Below are 12,302 nucleotides of genomic sequence, written 5' to 3'. Positions count from 1 at the left end.
AAACTTATCTTTGAAATTATATCAGTCATTTTTTGTAGATGTTTTATAGGTATATATGCTATATTTATGTTTGGTAATCTCAATATTTTAAATTTTTGGTAGGGCAATAATTTTATATGTTGTGATTTACTGTTTTTTTTTCTTCATAAGAGCCACTTCTTAATTAGCTTAGTAATCTAGCTGTAAACAGGCTGTTTGATCTTAATGCACAATACCTAAACTGAGGGATAGTTCCTCCAGCAGTTGATTCTCCTAATTGGACAGGTTGGATGACTCACGTAGGCTCCCTCCTACTCACTTCCTCCATAGGTTTTATGGCCAGGATTATCCACGTGTATGAGTCAAAGTTTTATATCACGAGGGCTTTGCTACCAGAATCTCCCTTCAGAGCAGGCCTGCTCCTCTAATCTTTTAGCCATTTCATATGCAGGTCTCTGGTGCTACCTTTAGTGATATTTTAAAAAGTGAGAAATGCCTTTGGAGAAAGTCTCTGTACTTATTATAACACAGTATCCATTGCAGGATATATTTGCTTTTCTGAAATGAAATGATTTCCCAGAACATCCAGTTATCCATATGCCATCAGCTTAAGTCTGAAGTTAATTATTTAGGACTGATGATATTATCCTAAAGTATGAGAAAATAGAAGGCTTTGAGCCATGTACAATTCATGTAAACATAGTTTTACTCTGAAATGATGAGAAACATTTAGCTCAGATTCTTACTGCATGACTGTGTTTGGCTCAAGCAGAAAGAACTCAATATGCATTTGACCTTTTTTTTTTCCTTCCCTCCTGTTCTTCTTAATTTTATTCTCAATAGCACAATTACAGTTAGTAGACTCTGGAAACTTCTCCTTTTCCCCTACAAGTAAAATAAATTTCTTACCTGTATATATAATTTAATCCTTTGTTGAAATCTTGTAGAATTATAGAATGGATTTCTTTCTAGAAAAACCATTAGAGAACATTTGTTTTCTTCTCTCACTCCAATTCTCATTTCTGGGCATCATTATTTTATTATTTAATTACAATATTTTACTGGTGTTCTTAGGTATAGTATATGAAACTTTTTCTATTGTAGAGTTTATTTACTAATTATGAAGATTGTGTAAGAAGAGCCCATGGTATTGCAACTAGATAGAAGTTTCAGTATCATTCTCTCTTTTCCATATTTGAAGAACTAAGACTTCATGAAAATACTTGAGTATAATCAGATAAGATAGGAAATTTATTTTTTTTCGACTGAAGTATTGATAAAAATACAGAAGAATAAATAAAACAAATATATGAATAATTGAATCATCATAGTTTTATCATTATTTACTCATTATGTAAATTGTTCATTTCATTGCTGTCTCACATTTTATTGAATTAATTTACCATAGTATTTTAAATTATATTTAAATTATTTTAAGTAGGTATACAATGAGTTAATCATTTAACAAATCAGTTTGTAAGTACAATTTAGATCAATTGATATCACACCTGTCAAAGATTATTTTTTAGTTGTTATGATCTTAGTAGTGTTGAAGACTGAACTCAGGGCTTCACATATGCAAAGCATATCTTCTATCACTAAGTTATACCTTCAGCCCATTCTAGTGTCTACTAAACACAGCGAGTCTGGGAGCTATGGCTCAAGTATCAGAGTGCTAGCTTTTAGCACAAAAGATCAGGGATAATGGCCAAGTCCTGAGTTCAAGCCCCATGACCTGCACAAAAAAAAATTTAATGTCTGTTAACATTCTTAACTGTGTATTTTGTATTGTGTGCATGTACATTTATGTTATGTACCTAATTGATGATGAAAGAATTGTTAAAGGTAGACTAAAAATTGTCAACTCAGCCAGCACAATGTGAATAAGAAAAGGTAACAGATACAAATCTAGTCTGTCTGGTGAAAACTCAGATTTATGGACATTCTGATCACAAATCTGTATATATGTCCAAATTTGGTAGATAATGCTAAATAGTTTCATTAGTTTATATAAAGTTCTCTCCTATTCGCAGTACAAAAGACATCTACCTTTCTATATCAGCAATATTTGGTTTGAGTGTGTTTAATGTTGTTTTTTTTGTTCCTAATGACTATTTCTGTGATTTTTCGATGAAGTTAAACAGTTCAAATAGGCAATGGTAATTTAGATGTCTACTTGAAAAAAAAAACTATCTTAGTCTCTTTCCCATTGCTTCTATTGGTGGACCTGATTTCATTTGCTTGTTGTGATGTTCTATTTAGATTCTGGAGAGTACCCAAACGGATATATACATTCTTCCATACAGATTTTTTAGAATTGTATTGCCAAGATAAACATCAGCAATGATTTTATTTTGAATGGGAATGATTACATCGAACATATAGAATAAACCAGAGACATGATGTACATATGAATAAGTTATCTATGTATTTTTTGAATCCTATGATTCCACAAAAGATTTTTTTCTGAGGCCAAAGAAAAGAAATTTGAAAAGCCATTGCTTCAGTGCCTATGCTTTGCTGAGAGAACTGGGCAAGAGGGGTAGAGTTCTGGGCGATGGACAGGAAGTCCTGAAAGCTGTTCTTCTCCAGCATCCATCAGGCAAAGTCAGAATAGAGCCTTGGGTTGATACCGTGATTTACTTCCTTGGTAAAGGTCATTGTCCATTCCTCTTCTCACCAAAGTACATTCTAACCGTATGCTCCCCAGCTCTAATAGGAAAGTCAGAATCTAGAACACGCTATAAACTATTAACAAACGCACGTGATCTACTATCCTTCCACCTGCCAACTGCTCTCCTTGTCTCGTTCTGTTCTTGTATGTCTCATATGAGCTAACTTGATGCACTTTTATATTCATAAAATCCATTTCTCCACATATTTGTAAATCTCCGCATTTTTATGAACATCTGTTCATTTCCCATTTCCCAGTATACAACGTGGAAATCAATCCTGGATTCTCTTGATATTTTTTCTTCTTGCTTTTTATTCAAGGAAACTCTATTTTACTTCTTCCCTCTTTCTTTTCCTTTTTACAATCTTGGTAGAATCCAAGACTTAATAGCATTTTACCTGAAGTGATAGCCACTTCTTACTCTTATATGCAGTCAAGCTTTGCTTTCCTATGTTCCATGTCCCAGTTCTCATTAACACAGCTGCCCATCTCACTCATGCTACTGAAACAGTTTCTGTCAATCTTCCTTCAGTAATTACTTAATTCCCACAGAAAGCTCTTTTTTATTCTAAAAGTTCAGAGACCTATTCTGTAGAAATAATTGTAATTTCTTTTCTGCTTTTAAGTTATTTTGTTCACAGTTTTCTGAGTGGCTGGGATAAGGATATTGTAGCCAAAGTATCATATGATTGAAATAAGCTGGGCAATTCTTTCAACACATTCTCTGTTCCCCCGCCTCTTCCTCCCCGTTTTTTTATTAGCATCAATTAGCTTTAAAAAGATTTTTATTGTGTATGCCATACATTCAACAATATATCTTGACCAGACAATTCCTCCCCCATGTTTCTCTCTTTCCCCATTCCCAAATCAGTTTCATTATTCTATTTTCACATATGAATATCATACATACATGAAGTGTTTTACCACATTTGTTTGCCTATTCCTTTTTCTCCATTTGCTCCTATCCCACCCATACTGACACTCAGTGTAGGAGCTATTTTATATTTTGTCACTTTTTTTTTTGGTGGGTCATGGGGCTTGAACTCGGCCTAGGCACTGACCCTGAGTTCTTCAGCTCAAGGCTACTGCCCTACCCCCGAGCCTGGGCATTATCCCTCAGCTTTTCAGCTCACAGCAACTACCCTACCTTTGAACCGAGCCCCATCTCCCATTTTCTATAGTTTAATTAGAAATAAGAGTCTCAGGTCCTTTTGTGCCTGGGCTGGCTTTGAACCTTGATCCTAGATCTCAGCTTCCTGAGCAGCTAGAATTACAGGTGTGAACCCCCGCACCCAGCCTTTGTCACTCATTTTTAAATGTATGTGTGTTGTTCATAGGACTTTCACCTTAGTATTCCATTCATGCATACATAGTAAATTAGTCAGACTGACCTCTTTGCTTCTCTCTCTTCCCCCATCACCATCTTCCTTGTAATTCAACAGCTTTCTGAGATTCAATGCGATATCATTATATATTCTTCATTTGCAATGTATTTCAGAGTCATTCCTCCTCTGACTTGATCATTTCCTCCTCTACAATTTCCTCAAACAGCCCTCCTATCACAAACATTTTTCTCTGTATATATGATCCTTTATTTTATGTCATTGTTTATTTGTTTCAGGTCCAGCAAGGACATATGAGAGAACCTGGCTTACTTCATTTAAGAATCATCTCGTGCTGGAGCGTCTCTGCGGGAGCACAGGGTGCTCGAGACCTGGGACGAGAAACAAAGTTCCTGAGCTGCCACCAGGGAGGTTGGGGGACTGCAATCGAGATCGCCAAAGCCATGGCCCCCAAACTGCTGCACGCAGTCATCCTGGGGCCGCCCTGCTCGGGCAAGGGCACCGTGCGCCCAGAACTTTGGCCTCCAGCATCTCTCCAGCGGTCACTTCTTACCGGAGCACCTCAATGCCAGCACGGAAGTTGGCGACATGGCAAAACAGTATTTAGAGAAAGGTCTTTTTGGTTCCAGATCACGTGATCACATGCCTAATGATGTCAGAACTGGAGAATGGGATTAGCCAACACTGGCTGCTGCATGGTTTTCCAAGGACATTAGTGCAGGCGGAAGCCCTGGACAGAATCTGTGACCTGGATCTAGGGATCCGTTTGAACATTCCATTCGAAACACTTCAAGATCGCCTTAGCCAACGCTGGATTCATCCTTCTAGTGGACGAGTGTATAACCTGGACGTCAACCCACCTCACATGCACGGAATTGATGACATCACTGGAGAACCATTAGTCCAACAGGAGGATGATAAACCTGAAGCTGTGGCTGCCGGGCTAAGACGGTACAAAGATGCTGAGAAGCCAGTCATTGACCTATACAAGAGCCGAGGAGTTCTCCACCAATTTTCTGGGACAGAGAATAACAGGACCTGGCCTTACATGTACTCACTTTTCTCAAACAAGATCACACCAATTCAGTCCAAACAAGCATTCTGAGCCTGCCCTGTGGAAGATCCAGAAAGACGTGATTGTTCATAAAATCTTGGGTGTGTCTAGTATGGGTGGTGTCTGTATTAGAAGCTGGTGAGGTGATAGGAAAACTATGGAGTATATGAAGATCATGAAGAAAAGTGACTTTGAACATGTGTCAAGCCCTTCACAAGAACAAGCTGGATGTCAAATGTCTACTCTGTCAAGACCACGGTCTTCCTGCATGCGAGAGTGGTGGCCTCTGGTTTCCTCCTCTTTGCAAAGGCTGTCCAACTATATCACCAGCAAACCTGAGAACACCCAGGGCTCCAGCCCCAGCTTCTGTCAGTTCTCTGCTGTGTAATTAATGAAATGAAGTTGATGACACTCACTGGCTGTTTCTGCCTTGACTGATTGTGCCCTCATGTTCCCTCCCTTTTTTCCTGGTATAGAGTAACAGTTCTGTGCATCCCTGCATTATGTTCCTGCTCTATCTTTTGACTTCCTAGGCTATTACACAACATAGGTAATTATTGTATTGCTTTCCCTCCCTCCTGCAAATTCCTCTGAGATGAAAGGGATTGCATTGAATTTCTTTATGTACCAGAAACTGAGCCACACGGAGGGTCTTTTTTAAATAGCTAGTCAAACTCATGGGTTCACTCTTATGAAAGATTCTCAAAGGCCTTGGGAATCCTCAGGAAATACAAGAAATCCTCATTGATGGAAATGTTCAATAGCAATCATATGTCTTTTGGTACTCAAGGCAAAAATGAATTTTGAACATGCTGCTAGATATAGATATTTTTCTTTATGAGTGACCCAGATAGATCATAGTGAGGAGAATGGAGCCTGCGGGGTAGAGGAAACATTGCGATAGGTATATGTAGATTGAGCAGGACAGCATTATAATTATGGGAAAACAAAAAAATTATTTCCCCCTTTCTTGCATAAAGATGTGTTCTATGGCTGACCATAAAGTCTCGAAATTAAGATATAATATTTTGTATTTCATTGCATCAATAAACCATTCGTTGAAATAATAATAAAAAAAGAATCATCTCGTTTCATCCTTTTTTTCCCTATCCCCAAACAGAAAAATAGTACCTCTTACCTCTCCTCAAATATGTTTTGCTTCTTACTTAATCATTGGTGTTTCACAAATGTCATCCTAGTTATTCAAGAGGATCCCAATTCGAATTCAGCGCAGGCAGAAAAGTTCATGAGATATTTATTGCTAATTAAACAGAAGTAGAGCTGTGGCTCAAGTGATGGAGCAGCAACCTTGAGTGTAAATGACAAGTGATAATTCTAGGTCCTGAGTTCACAGGATTAGGTGGGCAACAGAATAGATAGGTTTCTAGTTTTATCCCTGACTTTATTCTTTAAAACTTTGCTCGAGTGATATTCACACATGTGGTTTCACCACTGGAGACCATTTTCTGTAATGGAATGATATTGACTAGATGCTATAACAGCCTGGGTTTGTCCTCCAGAACAGTGTGGAAGCTTCTCCTGTGATAAGCTTTGAGCAGCTGGAGCTCGCCTCTCTGCTTCATTGCTAAATGGACTCCATGCTTTTAATTAGTGGAGGACACCAACTGTCCTTTATTCTGCTAGCTTTTCTAGTGACTTGTCACCCCCAGCAGACCTGTTACCATGATGTTCTTTCCTGGGGATATTTCCACACCTCGGCAGACACTGATCTTATGAGTTGAAAGAATTTTGCAGACTCCAGGATTCACATTCAGTTTGGATTCTATTAGTGATATTTGATTTTCCAATAATGCTCACAGGGTAAATAAAGGTCTGTAATTATGGGTGTATACCTTAGTAAATATGGCTATAAAGGAAAAAATATCTTGATCAAACAAAAATGGCAAATCCCTAATGGCCACTTCTTTGGTCATCTACTTCATTTTGTCCTTTCATTTCAGCAAAAGTTCTATTGCCTAGGTCTTTAGACTGGATACTTGGAGTCATCCTCAACTCCCTGATTACAAGCAGGTTACCAATGAGACCTTATTTATATCCCTTCCAACTATATTTCAAATCTTTCAATACCAATTCATATCTACTAACACCTTGACATTGCCATGCTATGTCTACAAGGCCCCAAGCTTCCTGGCTATTTGTTTCCTTCTGTATGTTCCCCTCCAATTGATTATTCACAGCGAAGAAATAGGAGCCCTTCTCAATGGTAAACTAGAAGGTGGTACAGCCTGTTTACATCCTCAAGGACCATAATAGCATGGAAAATAAGATCCACATGCCCATGCTGTCATGCTAGTAAAGGAGCTTCCATTCTGTCTTCTCAGAGGTAGCTTCTTTGATCACCCAAGAGAAAGTCCTGTCTATCCCAATAGTTTATCTATTTCTCTTTTTAGCAATTAATCCATTAAGAATTTTTTTCCAGTTTGTTTATCATAATCACATCAGAACACATTGTCTTCTTCACCTCTTTTTGGAAAAGGAACAAATGCATTTTCTGAATGAACGAGGATCCTCAGTTCAATCCTGTCTTTTATCCATTGTTATACTTACAGGTCTGTAAGGAAGGCAAGTCCAAAAGAATAACAGCAGAAATGTTATTTCTTCATCCATTGGATTTTTATTATATGCTTAGTATTCACCAAAGAGAGTGCTAGCTGTTGAAAATACAAAGGTCAGGGAAATACATGTTTCTCATGTTGTTAGGAAACTAACAAACTAGTTCAAAGAATACATTCCCCAATAAGTGAAAAATTAGTATAAATTTGAAATTACATAGAATCAAACTAAACTGCAAAAGCATCTTGTTGGAAAGAAAAAAAGGACTAATATTCTTAACAGGAATATCATGTGCCCAAGTGGGAGGGATTGACACAAATGTGGGAAACAAGGCAAGGCTTGTAAGAAGCAGGAGGATAGTCTGATGTGAGGTGAGAGAGAAGGGTGGGGAGAGATCAAAATGAGAATTGTAAGATACTTTGTTAGAGGTGTGGAGTCCCTGAGGCCCCTAAGTTCAATACCCCCCTCCAGTGTGAGAAAAAGAGAGAGAGAAAAAGAGACAAAGGGAGAGAAGGGAAAGGAAGGGAAGAGAAGGAAAAAAAGAGAAGAGAGAAATCTTTATCTGGACTCAGGGAGGGAGGTCCAGAAAGTGTAGGGCATAGTAACAATTGGACCAATCAGATTAATTTTTTGGAGGAATCAATTTCTTTGCCCACATAGAATGGAGTTTATTCAAGGGGAGGATGCTGACAGCTTTTAATTGAACTGTGTAGCTATTTAAGTGCATAAAGACAAAGAAAGAATGAATAGTTAATAAAAAGGATATAACAAAGACAGGAAGATGATTAAGCATTTATTACATATAAATCTATTATTTGTCAGTCAAGTCCAGGAGCAGTAACCTGTGAAACAATTTGTATGTGTTCTAATAATTGACTAAGTAACTATAAATGGAGAAAACATAGTTTGATTGTCTTTAATCTTGAATGCCACCTTCAGGGAAATACTTCTGTCAAAATCATCCAGATCCATCACTATCATCTCTCACAATTAGACTAAATAATAACCAATAAACAGTTTAATCTCATGCATGAAGTAATGGGTAATGGTTCACAGTAAAACTTATATTGCTTCTAGCAGAGGTCCTGGCCCCTGGGTGAATATGTCCTCCCTATAAGGAATGGTTCAATAGGAACTGCTGTGGCAGTAGGAATTGGATTGCTTATTTGTCTGTATTACAAACATTAAATGTATAGTTTATGAATTTTATATATGTCCCCAAGAGACAGATATATTTATAATTTGCATTGAACATAGAGACAAGGATCTATATTCATTTTTTAAATACAGTCTCCCAACTTTTCCTGTACCTACCATAGTTTCTGGATCACATTGGATGCATCGCCATCTATACGTGTTGAATTCAATCCTTATCCAATATGGACATAAGCACGAAGCATCTCTAAAACCTGCCTATCTCTTTCTCTATTTTATCAAATGGATAAGATCTAAATTTCTTTGCTATCACTTGCCTCAGATAATAACATGTTCCTCTGCTAAAGTCAGTATAAAAGTTTATGATGTTATTGGCTTCCACACAGCTCCATCAGACCCGAGAATTACTGATTTAATGAGTCTTTCCTCTTCTTGTTTTCTTTCTAAATCCAACTCCATAGTTACCTCCCTAGTTTATTAGAGTGCCAGTAATCCAATGCTCCAAGATTTTTCTTTTTCTTTTTTCACTACATTGCTCCAAACTTACTTCTAAAGGATGCCTGCCCATAAATTACTCATCAACCATTTAAAGGAAGAGCCAGAATATAATAAATATCAAGAAATTGGAGCAAACAGGCTTAGGTAAAGCTCAAATCTCTTATTCATCGCCTGTTGAATATACTTCCTGGTAAATAAAGAAAGGAATTTAAAGGAAAATGTCACCTGGCACGTGGTATAACTGTGCCTTATGGCAGATGGCATGGTTCTGCATGGGGAGAGGGATGAAATGCCACATGCATGGCTAGGATGGAAGGATTTTGAGCAAGTGGTATTCCTGGGAAGCTAGCCGGCAGGCTCTGACATTAACAGTTTTATTAAGTTCAGCTGTGGGCTAGAGCCGCTTTGGCTTCCAATATTTGAAGGGTTTTAATGACTGTCCCTCTGGTTCATGTGGGGTGGTATGGAAAGTAATTGTATCTGGGTGGTAAGATTGATAGGATTGTGGTGGATGGGGAGATAATGTGCTTTTTTCTAAATTTTTTTGTTTCACAGGAAAAAAAGGCAACAGGGATGAATGCATGAATTATTCACAGATTGGAATTCATTTTTATCAAAAGAAATTATCTGAGTAAGGTGACACTGTGCCCCATTTTGAAAATTTTCCTAATTATAGTTCCAATGAATCCTGTCTCATATACAAAAATGTCAGAGCCTACTGTGAACTGGGGAAAAAGAAAGTGAGTTTGCAAACACCTTGGCTTTAAAGTAGCTTAGCATACATTTAGCAGCATGATATTTGCAAATCTTGGAGTGCCATTTACAAACACCAGGAGTAGTTTATCTCTTGCTTCTATTTCCAAAGACTATATGGAGGAAAAATAAATCTGTATGATTAGTGTGTATTGTGCTCTGTTCACCTGTTGAACACATTATGTAGCAATGCCTGTATATGTTTTTCTTCTAAAAATGTTGTTTTGATGTTTTTGGATTCTGCCATTGTAAAGTAGCCCTGGGTGATTTCAATAGTAGATAGCCTGTATGTTCTGCTAAACACTTCTCCCAAAAAACTGGTAAGTGCTACACATGGATTTTAGAATGGAGTTTAGATTGGATTCATACTTTTATTGGATTTTTAGACAGTATAACTAAAGTATGCTGGTTCTAGTGGATGTGTCCTTATGTCAATTAGACTCTATTCTTTATGGACCAATAATTGGGTATGTATTAGTTTTTTCACATTTTTACCTCACTAGTTAATATAAAGCAGCACTAATGTAAAATGAAAAGGATGTCTACATTTCTGTGCATAATACTTTTTTCTATTCAATACTAAAGTAACCAGTGAATTCAGTAAGTGCAATCAAACCAATTATATGTACATAGAAGTATTATAATGATATCTGTTGTTGGGCTGTTGTATTAGTGTTATGTCAGCATAGCCTAAAGCTATTGTATTGCATTACATGATGTTCAACCCAGAAGGCCATTCTGAGCTGCATTTATTGGGCAGCTTTATACCAATTCACATTTTATTCTCCATTCTTCACAATCATTTTAATCATTTTAATGCTTTTTTTATACTGTTGGAAGCAAAGATACTTACATTGATATCTTTAAAATCATGACAAAAGACAGAGCCTCTAAATGCCAGTTGTTCCCTGTATAAAGTAGAATAATATTTATTCTTAAAACCGTGATAGTGCAATGTAAATAAGCATGAATGAGAACGGATGAGCTGTAAGTACACACATTACAGTTGCAGCCCAAACTGCCTCACTCTACTGCAAACTGTCACATTTTAAGTGACCTACTTTATTTGTTAGGAGAAATGTGCATTTCCCTACTTTGCAACATTTTACTAAATCTTGTTCCATCCTTCCCTGAACAAAAGAAGTCCTGTGGTTAAACATGTAAAACTAGGAAAGAAAATGAGAAATACAAACAAAACAAAATTTAGAACTTCAAGAAATAGTAAAATTCACTTGAACATTTAAAGAATGCTAGGTGTTTTTGTATGTTTGTTTTGTAAAAGGGGAAGTTATTCCCATCTGTCAAGGAAATTGTCTATGAAGTAAACTCAATTTCCATTGTGATTCCTCAAATGAAGGGCCCTCTAAGAATAACTCTGTTGAATTTAACTAAACATGAAATTCTAATCTCTGTTTCCAATCGCCCCATGTTTCCTGTTCCCGTGGTTGCTCTTTGATAGATTAACTATCCACCAAACACTCAAAACAACCAAACAGAAAACAAAAATACAAATAGATTTTTAGAAAACAAGCCAATGATCCCTGGCACCCAGTGGCTCAATTTTGTAATCCTAACAACTCAAGAAGCTGAGATCTGAGAATCCTATTTCAAGCCAGTCCAGGCAGAAAAGTCCCCAAGAGACTATATCTCCAAGTAACCACTCAAAACCCAGAAGTGGAGCTGTGGCTCAGACTGGTAGAACACTAGCCTTGAGCAAAAGAGATTGAAGACAGAGCCCAGAGACAGAGTTCAAGCCCCATTGCCAACAAAAAAATCAAGCAAAGAAACAAACACGTGGATTAATTTATTTCAAAAGAAGGCCTAAGAATATCCAATCAATATATAAAAAAGGCCTCAATATCACTAATCATCAAAGAAATGCACACCAAAGCCATACTGAGCTATAATATTATCCCCATTAAAATGACAATAATGAATAATAATAACAGTAATAAATAACAAAGGCTTCCAGGATATGGAGAAAGGGAAACTCTTAGACACTGTGAATAGGAATATAAATTAGAATAATCATTATAGAAAAGTACAGAGATACCTTAAAACCAATAATAGAAATTCCATACGATACAGTATTTGTTTTAGATGCCAAGAATATTTTGCAAGTCAAATAGCACTATTGTTGAGAATATAGTATGCTATATGGTCAAACGATATCTAGAAAACAGAGCTAGGATTATTGGTATATGATCTGTAATCCCAGCACTCAGGAGTAGGACAGGAAATACACAAGCCCACTCAAGGTTTCATAGAAAGA

General features: G+C 37.0%; 1 pseudogene; it reads left to right on the top strand.

Moving 5' to 3' along the window:
- Window positions 1-4,439: 4,439 nt before the first annotated feature.
- Window positions 4,440-5,123, top strand: LOC150049131 (adenylate kinase 4, mitochondrial-like; annotated as a pseudogene).
- Window positions 5,124-12,302: the final 7,179 nt, after the last annotated feature.

This window comes from Megascapheus bottae, chromosome 20, assembly GCF_031878675.1.
Source record: "Megascapheus bottae isolate mThoBot1 chromosome 20, mThoBot2.hap1, whole genome shotgun sequence".
NCBI lineage: Eukaryota > Metazoa > Chordata > Mammalia > Rodentia > Geomyidae > Megascapheus > Megascapheus bottae.
Note: the sequence above shows the minus strand (reverse complement) of the source record. Positions and strands in the feature narration are given on the sequence as shown.